Here is a 25,592-nt window from a genome sequence, read left to right on the forward strand (position 1 = left end):
CTAAAGGAAAAGTCACGCCAAAATTTTCAAATTAATTTAAAAATTATATTGATATATTTTTTGTCTTCATTTTGAATAGGCTTTGCCCCAAAGCAGAATAATTTCATTAATCTAGACCATTTTATCCTGTGGATTTTGCTTTGTTCCCACTGTTCTATTGGAAATTCCATTCAGTCTATTTGTCCTCTCCACCTGAGCTGTTTTACAGCAAATAATTTAGATTTACTTGTTCCCCTTGAATACATCAGAATTTTGATAACATTCATTTCTAGTTAGACCTTTTTTTTTTTTTTTTTTTTTTTTAATAATCTTTTCAAATGCCTAAAAGAGGAGCAACTCCTTTTCATGGAATTCCAGGTGTAAAAATAAATATGGAAATAATGATACAGCAAACTAACAACATATTATCTCCTGCTTCAGAAAGGCTGTGGTATCTTCAAAGGAGCATCCAGTAGGAAATTATGTTCATTGGTCCCCAGAGCTTTTTTGAACAATCAAACTCCTTGGAATATGTTAATCCCAAAATGTTCTCAGTTTGCTTCCATGTCAGGAACCTCATCTCACTCCTTCATCAATGAACTGCCCCTATTTCACAAACACATCAATTTCTCTTTTGTTAAACCTCTGCTTGTGCATTTCACAGCTCAAAACGGAAATTTCCTTAAATCCCAGTCAAGAAACTCATTGCAGTAAAGATATATTTGCCCCAAATAAAAAATAAGCACTACTTACAATGTGATGAGATTAACTTTGTAGGAGAAGTGGCTTTTATACATTTTGTTTGACTTTAGCTTTTGCATTGAAATTAAAAAAAAAAATAAGAGAAGCTCTTAAAATTCTTTATTGAGTAACTTTTTTTTTTGAAATTACAATAAGCTCTGTGGTACTATTTTGTGCTACTACAATAGCTACAGCTTTCCTCTCACACTACCCCTACTCATATAATTTTGGAATGTCTGTAATGGCACTATAAAACTTGGCTGTGTTGATAAGATGCTTTAATAAAATCTTTCATCCCAAAGAAATGATGAAAACTTTATTGCTCTTGACCGAGTTCATAGACATTGAGTGAAGTCCTGGTTTTGTGACATCTCCAGGATGAATTCTGGAACCATGGTGCTGCTGAGGATCCCACATGATCCAATACTTTGGCATTAAATGGGGCAAGAGCAGAAACAAACTCCACAGTGGTGACAAACTCCCGTAAATATCCACAGGGTCACACCTCCAGTCCTCGGGCATCCCACCAGAATCCTTCTCAGGCTTGGAACCAATTAATCTGTCATCAGATGAGCAGATAAAGTTGATTTATATGAATATATAAATTTCCATAAGCCAGTCCAAAAGTTACAGTTAAACTCTCCAAAAGCAGAACCATCCAGAGCCCTCAGATTTCTCTGAAAACACCACCTGAGGCCTATCAGAAATCTCAGAGAATGATCTGAATGAATATCCCTTATATCAACATGCTAGCATGTTAGGAAGGAAATTAAATATATCCCTTTAAAGGCTTACTCTTCAGAAAAATAGTATATTTAACACCATTTCTTCAGAATATGAGGACAAAAACCTCCAAAACTATATGTTTGTTCAATTTTATGTGCGGATGGAGGTCTGTTCTTATCTCTGTGTTCATTAAGTATCACCCAGATAAAGCAATATCCCTACATATTAAGGTAGAATGGCCCAGCAGATTGAACATGTGCTTTAAAACTCTTGCCTCCAGTAGATCAAGTGCTTTATTTATGGATTTTTGTGTCAGGTTTTACACCAGCCTCGCTGGAGAAGTTCCTTAACCCATTTGCCTACATCTCTCTAACAGCAATAATGTCAAGCTCCCTCTTTCTTCTGGAGTCTGATAAAGAGGAATGAGTTACTGTTCTGAAAAGGCTCCAAGGAGAAAACTGTTCCACAGTCATTAAACTGTGCTCTCAGAGATAATCAACCTCCAGAGGGAATGATGGCAAAATTACCTTTTTTTTTCCTGCCCTGCACCTTTGTGTTAAGTCATGTTTCTGGCTTTCTTAAACCATCTGAAAATTATCTCTTTTTTAGCAGAACCTGACACGACTGGGCAGAATACCCAATAAACACACACTGGATAATCACTAGCAGGGAGAAACAACTCCTCCACAATGCCACGTTTTTGCAAGAGGTAGGAAAGAACAGAGTATTTTTCAGATCTATAACCAAAGTGATTCCCACCATGGGGAAGTTCATGCCTGTAACTTGGGAGCACAAATTCCACTGATGCTGTTTCAGAAATTAATATTCCCCTGCAATATTAAGGGCTGTATATTTGATTCTCTTATGGAATCATCTCCACTCTTATGAAATCACTTTCAATCTGTCACCTTAGAGAATAAATATTTTAACAAACAGTCACATTTCATACATTGTCTTCAGACTAATAACATGTTTTCTTTAAGTAGACCATAGAGATACCTGGTGTAAAAAATCGACCATTTTGCAGGATTTGGCCCATTTGAGACCCATTCTCCAATCTCACAAACCCAGCAGGAACTGTCCTTATACGCCTGCACTGCCTGCAGACACCCAGAGTGCATTTAGAGCTCTTGTGAGACACCTTGAAATGGTAGTAAGAGATTCAGGTTATTGAGTGGCCTTATTTTGCATACCAGCAAATATGAATTTCTCTCAGGTTTCCTAGTAGATGTATCTTACCATTGTATAGTCCTTGAAATGTTTGAAATTCCTTTGTGCTCTTTCAGATTACTCTCAATGAGTTGACAAGCCTGAATGCTTTCTGAACCACTGTAAAGAGACTGACAACCAACACAATCTGAAGGCAGATAAAAGGGGATTTTTGATGGGCCTGAAACTTATGAGCAAGGCAGAGAATAAATCTGTTTCTTGTAAGTTACTTTCTTAAAGGAGAAAAAAAAATCTGGAGTGTATTTCATCTAGGACCTGTCAAAATAATAGCTTGGTGATGTGAATTCAGAGCATGAAAGTGCTCCATTAGCAATCAACAAGAGACAAGAGATACACCAATCTTTTCTAGTAGAGTTTTCTTATCAGACACATTTGTTTTACTTCATGAGATTGTTCTAAATGCATAAAATTTACATACATATGGCTGCATTGTTAATTCCTGCTCTGAAACTACTTGGAAGAGTTCTCATTTTCTGCTCAGGGAAGGAAGTTCCCAGCTGAGAAAGGCAAGAGAAGGATGTTGGGTCATTTTCTGACCACATTAGTACAGTTACACAAAAATATGGCTTGGTTTCTATCCTCACAATAATGAGAAACTACAGGAATTGTAGATATTTGTAACCACAAATTAGGAAGAGTAAATAACAGATACTGATGGCATGAGCAGACTATTACAGAAGTCACCTAGTTAACTTTTTTAATTCTATTATTTGACATCTGATTATAGACTTCCTTTGTGAAATACAACGTTTCTTTCCTCTTTTCTCCTTTCTTACATATTAGCATACAGAGTGAAGTCTAGAAAAAACACTCCTTTGCAATAAGTTAAAAATGAGGTTTCTATTGCTTATACGAACACAAGCAATTACGAATTACTTGCTCAGATCTGAGTTTCCTAAGAAAATATATCTTGTCTAAGAAAATACATCTTATCTAAGAAAATATAGCTTCCAGATATCTGTGTTGAAGGAACAAAATTACAGCTAATGGTTATGTTTATCTAAAGTTAAGGTTCTGTGAAAGAGGTCACAGAATAAAAGCATTTTCACTCAACAACACTGGGGAGAAAATATTCTTCATTCCTTACCTGGGTGAAATTACATTGCCCTAAATTACATTCAGGATCAGAGGAATCCTAGAATTATCAAAATCATGAGCTCCCCTTTGTTTTCACAGAGAAATTAATCAGAACTTATTTTCACAGTGACACTAATCAGAGCAATTATTTTCATGCACTGAAGCAGAATTTGGCTTCTTGGAAAATGCCAAAGTGATGCCTCCCTGTGCTATGATCAAAAGCAATAATTATTATCAGGTAAATCTGTGTTTCAGACCTGTTCAAATATTGAAATTCCATCTGGAAATCTGCTAAGAAAATAAAGAGGCATCATTTTAGTCACCTGCCTATGGAAAAAAAAATATTTAAGGGTAGTCACAGATTTTCTAGGCAGCCTGTGCCAGGCCCTCACCACCCTCACAGAGAAGAATTTCCTCCTTATATCCAACCAAAATTTACTTTCTTTCACTTTAAAACTGTTGCTCCTTTAACTGTCACTACAGGCCTTGGCAAAAAGTCTTTGCCCATCTCTTTTTTATAAGCCCCATTTTTAAATTGAATGATAAGACTAAGACAAATCAGTTGAACATTTATTTTCCAAGGCATAAAAATGAATGAATGGGGCAACAGGAAAAGGCATGCATGAAGGGAAACTTCTAAGATATTCTAATGGTTCTAATTTTAAAATCTGCCATCAAATCTTGATGGATTATGAAAGTATGTCTTGTTAGATAAATTATAGGCATGGCACTTTGGAGATCAAGGATGTGCCTTAATTTATTAAACAGTGACTAAGTGCAAGTCCTGCGGCTCAACAATGAAGTGGTAAATTCAGCTTAGGGTGTTCAGAGGGGGTGAAGATGCATTGAGCAGTGGGAGCTCGGTTTTGTGGGTTATTCACAAAGATTTAGTGTTTTTTTTAAGGACACTATCCTAATGTTATGTGCAAAACATGCAGCAGGGACACAGAGACATAAGCAACAGGAGGTTCAGGATGGGTATTTATTTAGCTGTATAAAGATACTGAATGATTTTGTAATGAGTTTTGTATTGCATGCAGCACTTAATGTTCAGCCCTCACGCTGCCAGTGTTAAATGTTACTTATTTTGTCTGAATAATGAAAAAAATAGATTTATTGTGTCCTTAATCTATTCATTTCTTGAATAGTGCTGGAGTTTAAAAGGAATTGTTTTGCTCTTCTGTGGAAAAATAAATTGATTTTTTTTTAAAGTATATATCACTCAGGTTTTACACCTTACAATAAATATAAAAATGACAATATGTGTCCCATCCCAAGGCAAATAAATTTGCAATCTGTGAATCTTTTAATCACAACCAGAACTTGACCAAACTGCTGGATTCTGTTTTCCCCTCTGCTGAGAATGGGATTACCTAACTTGCACTTCCCCTCTCACCACCTTGCATAAAGCTGATACAGAAACTCTGACAAAACTTTCCAAGTTCTCCCCAAAGTGGATTCTTGTCCTGTGGCCTTTATTGACATATTTATTGTTCGTTCCACTCTTGCAGAAAGTGCTGCTTCGAAATATTCTTCATGAAACTCATTTTCCAGCAAATCTAAAATTGCTTCTCTGCCACTGCCAGAAACATCCACTCCACACTGCTCTTGTCATTACCAGCAGTTCCAGAGAATGTGTGAGGAAAGAGGGGAAGAACAAACAATAATCCCCCTTTGCACCTCTGTGCAGTGGTTAGAGATTTCATCTACTGTTACAAGAAATTTACCTGCATTAAAGGACGAAGATCTCCTTCCCCACACCTGCTCTGCTATCCAAAGAAACAGAAAGGTGTAAGCATGAATTTGGAATCAGAGCAAATTGTGGGAGGAACTCAGCCTTGTAACCTAGAGAAAGAAATGGAATCTGCAGGAAGAAAACCAGGATTGAGATTTTCAGTAACAATTTTTAAGGTTGCATGTGTGAGTCTCAATAATTTCACAACAAACAAGGGAAATACAAAAAGCTAGGCACAGCCCTAAACATGAATCTGAGTCAATTGGTTCTTCTCTGGCTGGAGGGATGGCTTTACTTGTAATTGCCTTTAACTTTTACAAAATAACACATTTTCATTTTGGATGGTTGAAGTTCAGAATCAGTGTTGAAGTAAAACTGAAATAAAGGATGTTCTGTTCTATTTGCAGGGTAAGACAGAGGGTTAAGTCCCTTTCAAAAATAAACTCACAGCAAAGCCTCTTCTATTTTTCTTTCCTCCAGCATTCAGAAAGGCCATATTCTGAGCTGGATTGGATAAGGCAGGCAGTACTTTACCCTTTTGTGTGTAAGATAGAAAAATTTCTTTCCACTCTTTCCCTGAAAATAGGCAAAGGCAGAGCAGAGAATGGCAGATGGATTTGATATCCCTCAGCCAGTGAGGCTGGGACAGCTCCCAGAGGTGACAACTGCAGCTCTCAGAAAAGTTCCAGCAGAAACTGGCAGCTCACACTTCAAGGAGAGCTCCCAACAAACTTCAGCCCAGACAAAAGGAAATACCCACAAGGATGTGAGTTTAGACACGGCAGCTGTGGGTTTTACAAGTTTTCCTGCAATTATCCAACTCATGAAACATGGAGACATCAGTTCTGGTTCATTTCTGTGTTGTCTGAGGTGTCCCACACTGCCCTGCTTTGAGTGACAGACAGAACATTTTCTTTTTCCTTTTTTGAAGGAGTTACTGTGAATCCAGGATGGAAGTGTTGAATACCTTTGCTCCCCTGCAGTTCAGCTGAGGGAAACACAGCCCCAAACTTTTCAGTAACAAATGAAAATAGACATGCTCTTTGGAGATGCTCCGTAGCAGGCATTAGTTCTGGATTTGGGTGATAATTTTATCAGTCCTGTAAGGTTTGGGAATCTCTCTGAGGTTCTGAATGTTCAGCCATTGGTAAATTATGCACAGTAAGACACATTCCCCAAACTCATCTCCAGCATGTGTCTTAGGAAAATAAAACTAATTTTCACTATGAGTTGATAAAAGCAGATGAAGGTTTTCACTATCACTCATTTTCCAATGATGATTTCATTTTCCTATATGCTTTTCTTTCAATTGATCAATTATCAGTGTCAATTTGGTGAGCATTATTTTTTTTTTAAGTACTTGAATTAGATTTCTACATAATAATACATCCTTCCAAGTAGTGCTTCTACAAAGACAGGAAAGTAAATTACACAAATATTGCCCATCTATCAACCGGAAATATTAAATAAAAGTGTTGTTTAAATGAATGTGTATCTCATGTACTGTCTAAAGAAATTGAGTATATGAACCAGTATTCATTTAAATCTCTATAAATTTTCTACTATAGCATTTTTGTGGGAGGGGAGTCAATAAAGAAAAAAATTAGAGAAATGTTGCCAAAGTCACATTTTTTATTTAAAAAAGAAAAATGTGTTTTCTTTTTAAGACTCATTGCAGGATACGTGAATTGGCATTCACATAGAAAGGTTTTAGGTGATTATAAGATGAGCATTCTCTTGATTTATCAAAAATTTTATGCACTTCATATATTCCAACATACATCAGGATGCTAATTACTGAGGATTTTCAAACCCCAAATAAGCAAGAGAGCCAAGTCACATGATCCTTGTTTTCACCAAAGAAGCAGATTTGGGTCAAACATCTATGATTTTCTAAAAATCCAGATTAAGTGCATAGGCAATTTAGGACAGATCTAAAAAAAAAAAAAAAAGTCCCACAGACAGGATGGAGAAAGAAATCTCTGCTTCCATGAGACAGTTCAGTTCACCTGATAAAAAGAGGCAACAGAAATAACACAAGTGCAGCATTAATGGGAGACCACAGAGGGAATTCCATATACATATACATATACATATACATATACATATACATATACATATACATATACATATACATATACTCTATATATTCCATATACATAAACTCTCTGCAAAGCTTGAATCACTAAAGAAATGTATCTAGATGGTCACTGTAAATGTGAAATATAGAGATTTCCTTCCTGAACAGTGTGTGGGTGACATAAAACTCGATTCCTGCATTACCATTAGCCAACAACATATTTTTCAGGGCTAGAAGAGAAACTGGAAAATTGTCACACATCAGGTTTTGCTGGGAATGATGTTGATTCAATATTTCTCCAGCACAGGCCTTTGTGTCTCACAAGGGACAGCAGAGCACTGTGTAACACTTTTATTCCTGCCAGTTTTTCCTGCAGGTGCATATAGTCAATCTACTTCCATTTCCTCTATTGCTCTCCCCAAAGAATCCACCTTTATTGGCTCTAAAAGCAAGTGACAGATTTCCCCCTAACTGAACAGTCTCAGGCACTTTCTTTATAAATAAGTTATTTCAGGGATGTTTCTGTACGTGATAAACTGGAACAAGGCTGTCTAATCTGTGGCAAGGCAGGAGCTCCAGTCTCCAGGAGTTTTCCTTGATGAAGCTTTTGGGACCTGTATATTTTCCTATCAAGTGAAGAGCTCCGGGTGTGTTGGTACAAGCAGGAGCAAGATTCATGAAGGCTGATAAAAGTTACAGCAGAGGGGAGACATCTCCAGAAATAATCCATAAGGGTAAACACCAAAGGAAATGAAAATCCCTTCCTGCCCACTGTTGAAAATGCTGATTTTTCTAACAAATTCCATATATGATCTAATTTTATGCCATTTAACACAACAGATGCTGCATTACCTGAATCTGGTTTCTGGAGTATACTGAATGCAATAGGTACTGATTCTAAACCCCAAAATGATGCAAATTTTCTGCAAATAGAGATCTATTTCAATACTGAGTAAAACTTGACACAGGAAAAGCTGTTCAGGTGCATCCTGAGCTTTTTGAGTGTAAAGACAGAATTACAGCACCACAGCCTGAGCTGGGATAAGTGAAGCACTAAACTACACAGTCATAACATGGTAAAATAGAGTCAGCAAACAAAATAAAGACATCCCCAGAACCAAAAGTAGTATTGAAACCATTATAATCAGTGCAATTAAGTAAAAAAAAAAAAAAAAAAAAAAAAAAAAAAAAAAAAAAAAAAAAAAAAAAAAAAGATTATCAGTCCATACTGTTAAAAAAAACCAAGTTAACATTCCTCAGTGCTGCTTCTCCCCTGACCAAGCTCAGGGTTTACCTATATTAGCAAAACAAGATTTCCTATAAATGTTTTACTACTAATTCTTTGTTCAACAGAAAATCAGACTCTGAAACAAAGCTGCCCACCTCAAAACATCTTTAGAGAATAAATATTGTGCTGAAAAATAACAATTAAGCTTCTCACTTCATTTGCCAAAAGTATACGAAAAATGAGCTCTAAAATATTCTTACTGTTGGTAAGATAAAATCAAACAAGCAAAAAGATAACTCAGAACTCTTTGATCTGAAACATGCAGAACCATAAAATGTTTGGACACGATAAAAATTTGACATTGTGGATAAGCTTCACATCTTTTATTCTTTTTCATAAAGAAGTGTCAGACAACTATATAAAAATAATAGATCAAATAAACATAGACACTGTTGTACACAGAGCATAAAACCTTAAAAAACACTGAATAATTCAAGGGAACTCCAGCAACACTTGTAATTCACAACCCTTGCAATTTTTCATAAAGCAATACTTTTTCTAATTCCCGTCTCTTTTCTTGCTGGTGCCTCGGGAAAGAGAAAGGCAAAAATGGAAACCATAACTACAAATATTAAAGTGTTTGCTTTTAGTATCAGTGTAGTAAATATGCCATTACTCTTAGATGGTAATGCCATATGCAAACACTATTTGTCCCAGATCTCTACAGTAAACAAAATTTTCAGAGACTATAATATTTTTCTCTCCTGCTATTTGCAAGATTGTTTTGCAAAAAAAAAAAAAAATTAAAATTCTAATTTTTTAATACCTTCCCAATACAAGGTACTGGGAAAACAGCATTACATGTAGAATAAGAATTTTTATCTCTTTTTGGGAAAGTGCTCAGGTTTTCAGCAATGTCTTTAGCCTGGGTGTAGCTGGGTTTATTAATTCTGCATTAATTTGTGGATCTCCCCATGACGTGACTTTTGTCCCAAGGAAATCAAAGATCTGGTGTCAGTGTTGCCTCTGATCTGATTCTGGCAGCTGCTGTGTCACTTTAAAATACACATTTTTTCTCTCTCTTTCCCCCTAATTAGCATCCCTGTGCCCAAGGGTTTATGCACAAAGGAAAGAAGAGCTCACCAGGAAAATCAGAGACACTCAGAGAGTGACCAAATTGGGAGTTATGTATCACAACTTGATTTGGAGAAGAAAACATCACATCCTCATCTCACCTTTACCCCCTGTACACATCTTTTGTGTGACCATATTCACACTACTGCTTGCTTGGTTTTAAGATTATTTCATTTTCCCTTTTTTATATTTGTTTTCTGAAGGTTTAATATGTAGCAATCATAAAAGATTTCTTCAAGCTGAAATTTAGCTTGAAACAGGAGCCTACATGTAGTAGTCAATGTGCATTTGTGTAACAAATCTTCTCACTTAAGATGTTTTAGACCAATTTAGAAAAAAAAATCCCAACTAAAATAAAAATTAAAAAATAAAAATAAATAAAATAAAAGCCCCAAACAAACCAAAAGAAAACTTGATTTTGGACTCAATGCCAAAAAATACCTTATTTTTCAAAAGGATAAAAAGGTGCATGAGTTAACAAAGCAATTCTACCACTCTAAACCTGCTTAGCCACTCAACCTGAAGTACAGAATATACACAATACTCTTATTTTTGGTGAACTATCCAAAGAGCAGACAAGTTGTGGAACTGCAGATCTTCACAAACCCCACAGCATTAGGTCAAAAAGCACCTAAACTAGTGGAAGATTCACCTGAAGATTCTCTTTCTTTTTCTTTCCAATGTCACCTCCTTTTTTCAAAGGATACACCAGATTATTTGATAGAATTTTAAGATTTTTGAAGCATTTCCATCTGTTTTCACTCCTTCCTATGATTTGTGTGGATAAAATTAAATGCCATGAAAAGATCAATTAATCTTTCCGTGTCCAGTAAATCATTTCCCTCAATAAATCCCTTTTCTCAATAAAGAGAAGTATAATTAACGATACCAGTTTCTCCAATGTAGTTTTTCTGCAAGGGATGTGTTTTATTTAACATAAAACCTTGATGCTGATGAGAAACCCCTCAGAGAAATTAAAGCTGGGGGAATATTTGAAAAACTTCCCTTGGAACAGAACTGAGCAGGACAGTCCAGTAATCCCTCTTCACCATATCACACTTGCATTGGTTTCTTTTAATCGTTGCTGTGAACTTCTTCCCATCAAATATTAAATTTTTTGGTGTCAGTGGATGTAACTGAGCTACACGAAGTGTGGAGAACAACAAAGCCATCTCAGAGCTCTGGGTTGCATTTCAAAAACCTGATTTAAAACAAACAAACAAACACAAAAACCAGACAACAGAAAACCAACCAAACAAAAAAAATACCGAAAACCAAAACCAAATAAAAATCCTAGAAAAAACAAACTAAAGCAAACAAACAACCAACAAAAATATCACCAAAAAAAAACCCCAAAAAAGCAAGCAAAAAATAAAACAAACAAACAAACAACCAAACCAAACCAAAACCCCACTGCCTGTCCTCTCAGCCAAAGCAGTTCTACATTAATAACCCAGTTTCCACCTTCACCTGCCTGCCTGGAACATCCCTCCCAGCCCAGCAATCACTGTGTTTGTTGGATTTGCAGGGATTTTTCCTGCCAGAGGGCTGTCAGGGTTCCCCATGTCAGCGACACCTGACATCCCTCTGAGACTGTGCACGATTTAATGGCAGCCAGGGAATTGTGATTGTCTCCTGCTCCAGTGGGCCATGAACTGAGGAGTTCCTGAGCAAGCCTTGGCACAGAGCAGCAAAGCAGCTGTTGGGCCCTATTGTTGTGGAGAATGTGCATTTTGACAACTACTAATCATGTATTTACTCTGAACAGTGAATAATCTTATACATTTATTATTCTCTGGGTGTATTTACCCAACAAGTAATGGCAGCTCTAAATGAGTTTCTTATGTCTTGGAAGGAAAACACAAACAGCAATTAATTAGTTTATTGTTATTTAGCAGCAATTTATTTATTTATTTCCCCGAGCCATTCATCAGATGCATCAAAGACAGAATGGAAGGTAGTTTTTTGTGGCATTTATGGCTATCAAATTTCTGGCAAAAATTCCTTCTGAACTATTCTAGGGACCTCAATTGTATTTGAGAAGAGACATCTAATTTTGTCCTGAATCGGGAACAATTAGGAAGAACAAAAAACTGGATGGAGCAAGTCATGCAAACGGGTTCAAGTTGGTGGTTGTCTATTCTGTGTTAAAAACAAAACAGGAAAGGAAACAGGCAGATGAAAGTGGATTGTGAGCTATGCAAAGATAGAAAACAAGGAGTCACTTAACTTTTTCAGATTCTTTAGGCTATAAGGACAACGATTCATCCCAGTGTGGATGAGGCAGGATAGATCATCAGACAGACATTAATCCTCGACAGGACACCAAATTAATAATTATTCCTTCTGCTACAGAAATCTTCTTTTACAGAAAGTACAAGGTTCAGTGACGGATTCTGCGAGTGACCACACAGAACCATGAAAAAAAAACATAACCTGATGATGATGGATGATCATTAATTATGAAATTAATTCATTAGAAGCACATGGGATGCAGCCGTGGCGTTCATTTAAACCCCAAATGGAGCACGAGGACCTGCAGGTCAGATTCTCACCTGCACAAAACCCACTGGCAGGTTCTTAGCAGGAAAGAGTGTGGGGCTGCTGGTCCTGCAGCAGGGCTGCTGGAAGGGCGCTGGGAAGTCATTTTAACGAGCTGTTAATGGCAATTATCCCTCATCGTACCACAGCAGAATGAGAGAAGCAATGAAGTACAAACCTTAACTGCCTCAGGATAAGCCTGGGGAGATGTGACTTAAAGGGAAGAAGGAATCCTTGAGAGCTAAGCACAGTTAAACTCAAAATGCTACAGGTCGACTGGCCTTGGAACAAAATGCTGAATGAAAACACTGATACTTATGAATGACTTCAAAACCTACTAGTTTAAAATGCTGTGATATAACATCTGAGTGATTCATTTTGTTTGCTTATTTTTAGCCCCAAATCCTTTCAGTCACTGCGACCTCCCCTTCTGTCAGTAGCTGGAATGCTGCCCTCCCCCATAATCTAAACGGAGATGCACTTACTCTTCTTTTGAGACTAACAGAAACATTCAGGGTCTGTTTTTCTTGAAAGGACTATAATGATTTGTGTTGAAATAGTTGATTTAACTCATCATCGAAACGTTTGGATTTGCAACTCAACCAAAATTTTATTTTCCATTTTATTGCCCATGGTCTCAGGAGCAAACTGAGATAATATTGTAAGGGCAAGCTGTACAGATCCAGAAGAGCTTTTTTTCCCTCTTAAAACTACCTATGATGCTTATTGTTATTTTTGCTTCTTTGCCTGCTTCTCCAACCTCCAATTAAGGCTGGAACAATTTATTGAATTGTAAGTTCACTAATTGAATAGATATATAGACAGTTGAAAGCACCAGGATTCTCTACAGGTTTTGTTTATCAGTGTCTAAATCTTGGTTAACAGCTTGCTACCCTTCTAAATATACAACTATTTATTTAAGTATTTATGTACAATGTTTGTTTACCATGGCAACTGCTATATCAACTTGACATACACAGGAGTAATTTTATTCAGATACATTTACCTCTTTGTTAGAATTCATCCATATTTTATGGTACTTAAAGAGACATAACAACAAATTCTCAATATATGTTTCAGTTTCTGTGTAAGAGGCACTTGGCTGTTTTCTTGCCTAATGAATATGACTAAAAGTGCCTGCCAACCACAGAAGTGGTCAAGCAGCCAATTAAATCAGCTGGGAGGGAAATCATGGGAACTTTTGAATATTACTTGGCCTGTGGGATTTCAGTTAACAGTTATTTATTTTACTTTTTGAATTTATACCCTGACGTAGTTTTAAAAAACCACAATTTTTAGAAATGGAAAGAATAAAAGCATATGTATCCCTGCAAAAATACAAGGCCAGGGCTTGGATCAGCCTGCGACAGTGGAAGGTGTCCCTGCCCATGGCAGGGGTTTGGAACTAGATGGACTTTGAGGTCCCTTCCAACCCAAACCCCTCTGTGATTCTGTGATTCTGTATTATATCCTCCCTCAGAAATTACCCCTCTGCAAAAACCTAGTCCACACCAGAGCACAGCCTGAGCCCAGAGTGGCAGAGAAGTGGATACTCAAACCTCCTTTCCTGGTCTCTGCACTCAGACCTGATGCCACCAAAGAAGGAGGTGACACAACTGATGGTAGTCAGAGAATGGAAATCCTGGGCCATGTCCTTGGTTACTGAAGAGACAGGGGCCACATCATTCCTCATTTGCATCCATAGAAATGGCCAGAATTGCCAATTCCCATGTTAAGTTTGCATGTATAGACCATGGGCAATGTAAAAAGCAGAATTGCACCTGTGTAGTTCACAGAAATATAAACCTCCTGCTCAGAAACTCAAAGGGTGACTGGTGCCCTCCTCCAGCTGGACCTGTTTCTCTGAATGCCACTGACATCTGATTTACCAGTGAAATCAGAAAACACAGCCCTGGAAGTGCCAAAATGAAGGCAGACCCCAAAGGGAGTCTACAGGGTTAAAGAGAATAATAACTACAGCACCAGTGGAAAGGCAAATGGGATCTGTAATTAAAGAGAGCAAGAAATAATTCAAGACTGCAACATCATGAGAGTACAGTACCAGGAGAGATTAGAGGCAGCAAGAAATAGCCTGGCCATGAAGTATTGTGTACACTGTTGAGCTTTCAACAGGGAATAATTCACTTCTGTGATTCAGCTCCTTCTCCCTCATCACAGCCAGAAACCGCCCTGAGTTAAACAGAGTTAAACAGAGGACAAAATTAAAAGATTCTGTGAATTCCTCAATACATTCTGTACCAGCAGCCATACTCCACTCCCTCCTGCAGTAAATGACTAATAATAATGATAATAGTCATAATTAATATTAAACTCTTAGTGAAGGTTTATTATCTTCAAGTTCCATTAAGTAATTACTGAATTCATTAAGATTGCTAGTGTAAAAGCAGGCAAGTTACATAGAGACACACCCTGCAGGTCCAACATTTAATAATCTATTTTAACAGTAGCAAAAAAAATTTAACATTTATTTCTTAATATGGTAATGATCTAGTCCTAGAATTATGCAAAACACGGCTGAAGAACACTTATTTTTGGAGTTCTTATCCTTTCAGAACTTGCTGTTGGGTTGTACAGTCTCAGCTGGGAAAGCCTGCACAGGAATTTGTTTGTGCTTGCTTGAGATAAAAGTCTACCCTGCAATTCCAGAGTGGTAAACCACAAATTCTGTGAGACAAAGCAGAGATGGACAGGGGTCTGTCTGTTGCACACAGTCCCAGTCATCCCAATCCATTTTTCTGGATCCAGCAGAGCAAATCCTGCAATTACACAGATATTAATCCAGAACAATCACAGACAAAGAGGTCACAAGCAACAAGGAAAAGTCTCCAAACCAACAGCACCAACAGCATCCACATGTCCCAGCTGCAACTGAAACAGGCTGCAGCACCTGACATTTCATGTCAATATTCTCTTTTGTGTTATTAAATTCACTTTTATTTTGAAAGGCCTCCGGATGGGTCATCTTTACCCAGTAAAACAGCTGGATATATTATTATATTATTGATATCATCTACACTCAGGCAGTTGGCCAGTGGAAAATAAAACCAAGTGGAATTTAATCTTTTCTGGGAAGACTGAAATGTGTGTGAAGTTCAGAGTTCATGATTTTTTATTTTTTATTTTTTTAATAGTATTGAACTGATTATTCTAATGGGCCATTCTATTTTCTGCCCAAACATCTCTCATTTTTCAATTGGCATGAATGTATTTTTTAGATCAGATTTGAGAACTTTCACTTCCATTTTGTTACATTAAGGTTTGAGACACAACTTTTGCCTTCATTTTATCTTGATTTATGAAGACAATGAAAAAAAATAAGAGTTGTGTTTTCTCTTATTTTACATTTAATGTTTTTGCAAGGTCACAGCTTTCTCCTCCTCATGCTAGTGAAATGCAAAATGTCCTTAACTGAGTCAAGCTAATACTGCTGAGAAAGAGAGAAAAGTAAACATGTCTTCTACAGGAGGAAAAAAAAACAAAACAAAACAAAACAAAAAAACAACAAAAACAACAACAACAACAACAACAAAAAAAAAAAAAAAAAAAAAAAAAAAAAAAAAAAAACAAAAAAACAACCCCAATCTGAACGTTGAACGTTACACCTTATTTGCTCCTTTCATTCACTCAGCTTCCAAAACAAGCCACAAAGAAAGTTTTGCCTGCCTTGCATGTTGGTTCTTTGCCTGAGAATCTCACCTCTGGAGAGGCGCAGAGCTTGTAGCAGGCAGTGTTTTAAGGCTGTGTTTCTAATTAAGTGAACAGGTGGCTCCAGCCAGCAGGAACTACTGAGCAAACAAACCCAGGGAGAGCTGGGACTTGTTGGAGCAGATGGTGTGGTCTTTGTACCTCTTTAATGAAGACTGTGCCTGAGCTCTCTGTTGGCTTTAATCGAGCGCTTTCCTCGTCGTTCGTGCAACCGCGTCTACACCAAAATAAAACAAAATGATTTCTGGATTAGAAAGGAAACACATTCTCTGCACCCTTCAAACGTGTTCAAGCACAGCCTGATGTGCTAAGTTGTATTCTGCATGCTAAATTTCAGGTAGAAGGTCATTGCACACCTAGCACTACTATCTGTACCCATTTCCACACTATAAACTGGTTTAATGCTTGCATTATGCCAGCAACCACCTTGTAAAACTTTGCTCAGATATTAAATCGTTACAGAGCAGGTAGGCATTAATAGATTTTTAACATTCCCTTGCCAGCCCCAGTTTCTAAATTAATCTATCAATGATTTAGAATACATTTGTTAAATTATTACCTTTCTTTTATAGATTTATGTGAACTTATTTCAAATCAGAGTTCATATTAGGAATGGGAAAATTTGTTTGAATTTTTTCACTGAGGATCGTGATTCTGTTTTGCATCATTCCATTTACATTGGAGAGGGTGATCAGAAAGAAAAGCAGTTTTATAAAAAGAATTCCAATGGAAAAATGACCATTCCAGCTTGAGTAGGGATTAAACAGAAAAACAGGGAGCAAAAGGGGTACAGTACAAATTCAGTAATCAAAATCAGAAATTCCAACAAACTACACTTTTGTGCAGACCTTTACTATCATAGGGAGCTCATTAACTTATCAAATATTCATGCACACAGTCTTACATTCAACATCTCCTAAAATTCATCCATATGTAAAACACCTCAAATACCTTCCAAGGCTGAACTGCAAACTCATTTTCCTAAATCAGGAATGGCTGAGGTTCACCTGAGGGTCTAAACTCCCCCTTGGCTGTTTCTGAGGAGCAGAGTCAGCCTTCCAGAGCACAGCTTTGGGGATATTGCTGGGAAGTTACACAGGAACAAGGATGCAGGAAAAGTTACCCAGGGTGTAGAGAGGGAAGGAAAACAACCCAAAAGAGTGTGTTCACCATCCGGCTAAAGAAACACCCTGAGCATTGTATATGGAACCTGATAATTTCCTACCTTGCATTTTGTGTTTGGTGTTTTTTTTTTGTTTTTTTTTTTTTTTTTTTTTTTTTTTTTTTTTTTTTTTTTTTGTGTGTGTGTGTGTGTGTTTTTGTTTGTTTGTTTGTTTGTTTTGTTTTGTTTTGTTTTGTTTTTTGGGTTTTTTGTGTTTTTTGTTTGTTTTGTTTGTTTGTTTGTTTTGTTTTGTTTTGGATTTTCTTCTCTCAGAAAATTATGAGCACACATTTGAACCTGATCCAAAATTCCCCACATTGTCAGAAAAGAGAGAAAATGACACAGTGATTTCAAAGTTATGTAGCTGTCTGGTCATTTTTTATTTTCACAAAATTTTGTTCTGTTAGTATCCATAGTGGCCAGCATATATGGCTGCTGAAGGCCCGGCCAGGTTCTATTTATCTCTAAATGCACAGGAAAATTATTTTGGTTATATCAAATGGAGTAAATATTTGGAAGGATGAGAGATTAAGACAGCAGCTGAGTGCACCAGGTGTTTTTATTACGTCTTTGCTCCTATTACTTTAATTTTTACATTTGCTAACATGCTGTGGTGTAGTTTGGCACAATGATCTACATTTAAATAAAGACATGGACACTCGTAGAAACAGAAATGATGGATGGACCAGAAAATAAACATGGAAAAGTATTATTTTAGCTCTAGCACTTTTAGCACAACTGCTACATGGTTGCTACGATATCGCTTGGTAATTAATTGAAAACCACACTTTACCCTTTCTTTGTGCACAAATTCAACTGATAAGGAAAAAATAAGATACAGCGTGGCCCCTTCCATAGAGAAATGCTTCAATATGTAATAATTTGGCAAGAATCATGGTACACACAGCTCATTATTCTTACTATTCATATCACTGAACTTGTCTTGCTAGCTCTATTTATTTTTCACTGGAGTAATTCTATGGGGAACTTCAAAGCAATTAGTTCAGGAGCACATGTTAAAGGGTGAAGGGTTTCAATGTTGCAGCAATGTAAGATAACTACAGATCACAAAATCTGTCATGGAATAATGCAATCAAGAACAAAGCAAATTGAAGCTTTGTTTTCAGAAGATAAGAATGCAATGGAATGCATCAGTAGCTCCCCTTGCTTCTTGTGCTGTCTACCTAAATGAGACTCCCTGCTTGCATATTTCAAAGTCATTGGTTAATTATCCTGGAGCAAAACTGGATTTTGGGTGCTCTGATTTGAACATAATGATGTGACTATAATTCGAACAAATTGGAAATATGCAAAGTTGAATACTCGATTTCAGATATAATCCAGTAATTAAAACCATAACAAATCATTTAGCAGGAATGTTGCCATTGTGGCTGACAAAAACTGCTAATTGCAGGCCCCATATCTCCCCCATATTTGCAGTGCTTAACTCCCATCACAAATCAAAATCTAATGACAAAAATGATGAATGACGAGATTTTTTTTTCCAGGCTTTTAAACCATGCAGATAATACTGAGTAAGAAAGGAACAAGATGAACTAAACAGACCTCACTTGCAGTGTCAATTTAATTTTTACTGTGCACTCATTTTACAACACAAAATAATATGCCAATGTGTAAAGTTACACAGATAGTAAGTGTAGTAAATATAAGCAGATCATCAAACACAAAATGAATATCGAGAATATTTTTTTTAGGAATATGTTGTTGGTTTTATTCTGATAATTTATTATAGAGTCTTTTTTTGCTGTCCATTCACCCAATTAGGATGTATTTCTGGTATTTTTGGTAGTGTGAGTGAATGATATTTTCCCTTAACAGAGGGCCATGATTTCTGGCAGCAGCATTTACAAACACTTGTAGGAGCTGTCCCTGTGGCAGCTGCTCCCAGGCACTCAAGGTTAATATCACTGAATGTTCTTTCACTGCCAGACCAAGCATGCCTGTGAAAAAGACCTACTCCAAGCATGCTGCAAGAGTATTGAAAATAAATACATATTCAGCAGTTCTGCCCAGCCATGAACACTGTTCAACAGGACCAAAAAGAGAGGATGAAGTGTAGGAACGTTTTACAGGTCAAGTCTGTGATGTGAGGACTCAAATAAAAGCTACCTTTCCTAATTCCTTGTTCCTTCAGCAGTCTGTTTGATCACAGAGGGAAACCTGTGCTTCCACATGTGGCAGTTTGCCTCCAGAACTTGTTCCAGTGCTGTCTATTTTTCGACCCCTCCTGCTGCAGGGAGAGCATAAAATCCATATTTCTTTGAAATGCAACATGGTGCTTATATGGGAAAAATATTATTTCCTATTGACAGGGATGCTCACATCTGTGAGTGTTTTTGCCTCCTAGCAGTTCAAAATCTGCTGCTCTGGTGAGACCAGACTTAACATTCTAGTAACAAGCACTGACATCTGCTGAGGTTTTAAGCACAGACTGAAGTTACTTTACAGGGATGAGTTGTTTGTACAGATAATGATCCACAGACTTTGAGTGAATCCACTGATGCTGACTGACCCATCCCCATTTATCCGTCTCAAACATCTCAGTGTTTTTTTCCTCGATGTACAGACCAGACCTCTCCTTCAAGTCCCCAGCAAGTTGCTGTAATTGGTGAGTGACATAAAAGCACTAAATAATATTGCATTCTGCTTGTCATATTTGATGAGACAAATTCATCAGCCTCTGCTTCACCTTATTTTTGTCAGTGTGACACAATTTTGCAAATTGGTGAAATGCCCAGGATAATACCTTTTCTCAGGATAGTTAAACGTGCCAATTGGTAATTAGCCATTAACATCTGTGTTTTGTTCAAGCATTTGTCTCCTGTAAATATTCTATAAAAGCCGAACCTTTGTTGGAGAAGGGATTAGGGGTGTTCCATTTGGCTGGGAATTGGACTCTCAATTGCCCATAAGCTCTCCTTTCTTCAAATAAAAAAAGCAGTCCTGTAACACAATAGTTCAAGACTACAGCATTTTTGAAACAGCAGTACTTGAAAGTGACCTAATTAATGTGGACTATCTAGGGGAAAAAAATAAAATAAAACCAAAACCAAACCAAACCAAACCAAAAAAAAAAAAAAAAAAAAAAAAAAAAAAAAAAAAGTATATCATCAACAGAAGTCTTGAAGAAGAAAGTATAAACAAAGGACTGACACAAGTGATTGCCAGGATAGCACTGGACTTACCTCTGATATCACAGATAATTCACATTATGTGGATCTTCAGAATGATAGACTGAGGTGCTCAGAGAAAGCCTAAATGCATCAGGAAACGAAGAAAAAAATTACTTCTAGCACATGAATCTCTAAATTATTTAGCACTCTCAGGCATTAATAATTTTGTTAATTCCAGATTAAATTCTGCTCATTTGACTCAACTACTGTCCATAGAAGGAAGTGCATTTCAGTATACTGGTGAAGAATTCTTAAAAGGTAAATACCATGCTAAGATAAAGGAGAACAAATAATGAACACAAATGAATGGAAAAACTACTCAAAGTAAGAGATCTGAAAATAAATATAGCACTAAAAGTCAGTCACAAGAACACCAATCAAAAAACAAATCTGGCATTAAATTATTGTATGCAATGCACATGAAAAAAAGATATTTGTGACCAGGAACTGGCTCAAAAATAAGAAGGCTGGCTGTTGAAATAAAATTTGGAATATCTCAGCCTCTCTTATTTTCTTTCTCCACCTAAGCATTACTATTTGTTATTTATTTTTCTTATTTAGGCAGTTGTACTGAACTTCTTAACTCCTATGCACTGGACTCCTAAAATTTCAGAGTCCTGCTATTCTTAACACACCATGACATGTGTTAGTTAATTTTTCTTTTCCTTTCTTTGAATTGTACTTCAACATGATGCCACTCTGGAGGTTATAGAAATTATTGTTCATGCCCTGAATATCTGGTTAAACAGAAATCTATGATTCAAATTATTAACTAAAGTGAAAGGAGAAAAGATGACAACATAAAGGGTCTTATTTTTAATTCTCTTTGCAAATCTCAGCAGTTAAAAGCCAGATGAATAGAAATCAGTTAAGGTTCATTACTGCTACAATCCGTCCAGAGAAAGGGAAAGAGAGAAGCTCTGGTACATTAACTTTTACACTTGTGACCTGGTAAATAATGTTCTAGTTAGAGCTGTGACTTCTTTCAACCCACAGCTCATATAATTTCTATAACAATATATTAATTTTTTACACTGCTAAGTGCTGCTAAAGGCATATCTGAAGGGTATCAAACCAAGAGCACTCCTTTAAAAATCACAGATGTACACTCAAAACGTTTTAGCCGCCGTGCGGCTCTTTAAATAAACGAGAAAACGAAGCCGTCTGTCAAAGCCAGATGAAACCCCAAATTTATAACGAGCCTGACACAGCTGACACGATTCTATTTCCTCGTCACACATGGCAGGGAGTGGATTTCCAGCTCGCCGGGATCATTTAACCAATGGCTTGATGTTGGAATGCTAGAAATTTAAATTTAAGATTTTAGTATATAGTAGTACACATGAGTCAAGATGCAGGATTTGGGGTGTTGTCTTTGTCCTTCTTCTTCACCTTCTTCTTCCTTCTTCTTCTAAGGTTTAGGTGGTTTTCTGTTATTGGGTGAAAAAGGTCTGCATTGCGAGTCTTGGGTGGTCATTGTTGGGTTAAAAACATAAATTATATGGGTGTCACCTTGGTATTGGTAATTATTGCTTAAAAGACCTTGGAAAGAGTTAGAAACGCTCCATTTTACCTCATTTCTCTAGCTCGCTAGTTAAGCTCAGGACTTGTGAGCCTGTAAATTGATAAGAGACAATAAACAACCAAGACTGAACTCGACTCTATGTTTCCCGTGTCTTTCATCCTGACCTCGGCAGAGATAAAGAAACCAGAATTGTAAGAGCTCTGGGCTTGGGATGTCAGGGCCTGTCACAGTGAGGGTGGCTGCCACATGACTTTTAGGTTCCCTGATATTCAGTGCTGAAGAAGCTGTTGGTGTGATGGTGTGTTTGAAAACTAAAATCACTTTAATAGGAAAATAAAATAGGGACAGTGCCCAAAAACCACAGGCTGTAAGGATGAAACACCAAAGAGCAGAAATGAGAGGGGACTGGCAATGTATAAGGTTGGGGATAGAGGCTTCTAGAAACATGACCAATAAGGAACAGGGGTAACCAATAGGGGAGCAGGACTTGGGGTTCATTAACATAATAACTGCAAAGGCTCCTGGGATGAGATCTCTGTTTCACCTTAAGTTAAACAAATGCCTCCCAGGGCTTGAAGCCGAGGTCTGGCTTGCCAGGAGTGAGATCTGGGTGGCCCTTTGACGCTGTTGTATACCACAATGACACAAGACTGACTTCAGAAGGCTGAAAATGACTCTTTTATTTTTGGGATGTGTCTCCCTTTTTATACTACTCTACACAGACCAGTTTGATTGGTGACAAAAAGACAAACCTCTTCACTCACATTGGTCAGACCTGTGGAACATCAAGAAGAAGTCCCTCTTAGGGAAGGAATGTAAATATAGTACAGCTACAAAAGCACTTCTCTTGTTTACAGAAAATTCCCTGGGTAAAGAATTTCAGAAAACCAAAACATCTCAGGCAGGAATCAGGGCTACAGCCCTGTGCCTCTGCCAGGTTGCTGCCCACAAGAGCTCAGCCTGTCACCTGAACAGACAGCAGAGGCAAGAGCTGGCATGAGGGAAGGACTTTGATATTGTGTTTGTTCCCACAAAAGGATTTCTGTTGTGTCCTAGTTCTGTTTCACTTGCAAGAAAAAAAAGGAAGAAATTAATTCAAATGCAGTAAATGATGACGTGGAAAGAGTGAATTATATTTATATTTTTAATATTATAAATAAATATTAATATAAATAAATAATAATATAAATAATATATTTATTTATATTATTGTTGAATTATATTTTAATTATTAGAAATTCCTTTCCCGGTGGTAGTTGCATTTAAAAGGATTCTCTTTGGATGAATATACAGGTTGGTTTGGGAGAAGCCCAAACTGCTGAATACAGAGAAACTGTCAAAAATACAGGGTACCTTTTACTCTTGTTTGACCAGTAGCATGGGAGCTGCCCAGTGGGTAAGCCAATGACTAGAATATGATTTAAAGTGGCAATTAGATGTTAAAAATCACTGCCCATCTCATCTGCCAAAGGTAGGTGTCAGATGTAGGCAAAAATTAATTTCCATTGATAACAAGGTCTTGCAAACGTCTCAGTTGCAGGACTTAAAACATTTTCAGTAGAAGGAGTCCAAACCAGAATTATGGGGTTTTCTCTGGTTCAAGACAGAGAACTTCAAATTCTCTTACGTAAAAATAAAACAATCAAGATAAGCAATGAATATTGATGATGTCTTCTAGTTTCTTCTCCTTCCTCTCATTTTAGTATTTTAACAATGCAAGTTACAAGGCTCTCCTCCTCACCTCCAGAGGAATTTGTCTCTAAGTGCACTGTGAATCTCTCCAGTCCGATCTTGTAGCTCCTCATCCTTGTTTTACTCTCTTCCTCTATGCAAAAAAGTTGGTTCCACTGACTTTGCAACTTTTCTGACACAATTTTGAGCAGCCTGATGCCCTCTGGGTCTCGTCCTTGCCAGACCATAGAAGTCCCATGCTCCATATTTAAGGTCTCTCCACTTTCCAGTACCCTTCACGATGTCTGGGTCCCAAATTCCAATGTAATATTCCAGATATCACTAGCAATACATTGCCCAGTTGGGAATACTTCTTAGGCCCATCTGGTTTGATGCAGGGTATCAGATAATTGATAGCTTTATCTGAGTGTAAATTCCTCACCTAGACACATTATTCAGACCCAAAGTAAGCAAACCTGCAGACAGATTTAGTGTTTTCATAGCAAAAACATGAGTTTTCTGAGTTCCTTGGGGGCTTTCTGTGCCTCTCTCTGAATCACTGAGACCAAAGCCTGAGAAATCTCTTCCCCTTTACAGAGGTCCAGAACAGAAACATGTCAGAGCAAAGGCAGACTGCACCTAATCCTATTAATGCTGTGCAAAATCAGTCTCCCAAAGCTTTCTAGGGCTTGTGAGCAAGCAGTCAAGACGCCTCTGGTGATGGGCAGAAATTGCAGGGCTTCCTTCTGATTTTGTAGCCATTTCTTATTTTCGTTCTCTTTGCTTTTGCTGAAAACTGATTGACTGTAAAAGATCTGCTTCAATGTCAGACTCCTGTTAACAGCTGGGAAGTCACTTTGTCTTACTCGCAGCCACAAGGAAACACGAGATAATCACCCTGTGACAGCCAGACCCAGCAGACAGGAAGAGAAGCAAATCTCCTTTTGTTATTCTACTCGCCCCGTTTCAGCCCTTACCGAATTTCCAAACAGTGAAAGGAAGAATATTCCCTTTCAATTTCTTTAGTGGATGGATAGCCGTCAGGAAAGCTCATTTTCAGCTCATAAAGCATATTTTCAGGATAAAGTTTTCCCCTTCTCTGCTACTAAAAGTACGATCTACAGTATTCATTGATCTCCCCCATTTTAGGCAAAATAGTCACTTCACTTTCTTAGCTGAGTACCTCAAAGTAGAGTTGAGCTAGGCAAGAGTACTCCAGGCTGAGGAATTCAACAGGAAAACACTGTACAAAGAGGCAATGCTGTGACACAAAAATCTGGAAGTGAACAGCGTTAATGCAATGTAATTTAGCTGCTCGTTTCTATAAGCACTTGAATGTAAATCAGAATTTCTACTGGAAATGGATTTTGTAACTAGAATCACGGGGAAGGAAGCATAAAGAAGACAATCTCCTTTCCCTTCATTGCCTCTGAACTGTTCCTTGTTTCCATAGGTGCTGCTTCTCATTTAACAGAGACATTAGCATAGAAATAATCTGCATCAAGTCTGTCTCAAAGCTCTGCTCAGTCCCAGGAGTCTTGGATGCCTAACTATATTAGGATCACAAGCAATTTGAGTTATTATATTTTAGATTCAGATTAGCTGTGGAAAATGCAACTTAATTTCTATTAACAGATAAACATTACAAAAATATGATTCCCCTCATATTCAGGTAATATTGAGAGCTTTCCACTGCAGTTCATTTAAGGAGCCAAGAAAAAAGGTATGAAAGAAGCCACTAACACCAGCAAGTTTTTTGGTGAAACTAAATCACGCCCAAGTCAGACCAACTAGCTACAATTTCACATTCTTCATGGCATTTTACCTGTAAAAAACCAGCTAA

Source organism: Zosterops lateralis (assembly GCF_965231275.1).
Source record: "Zosterops lateralis genome assembly, chromosome: Z".
Taxonomy (NCBI): Eukaryota; Metazoa; Chordata; class Aves; order Passeriformes; family Zosteropidae; genus Zosterops; species Zosterops lateralis.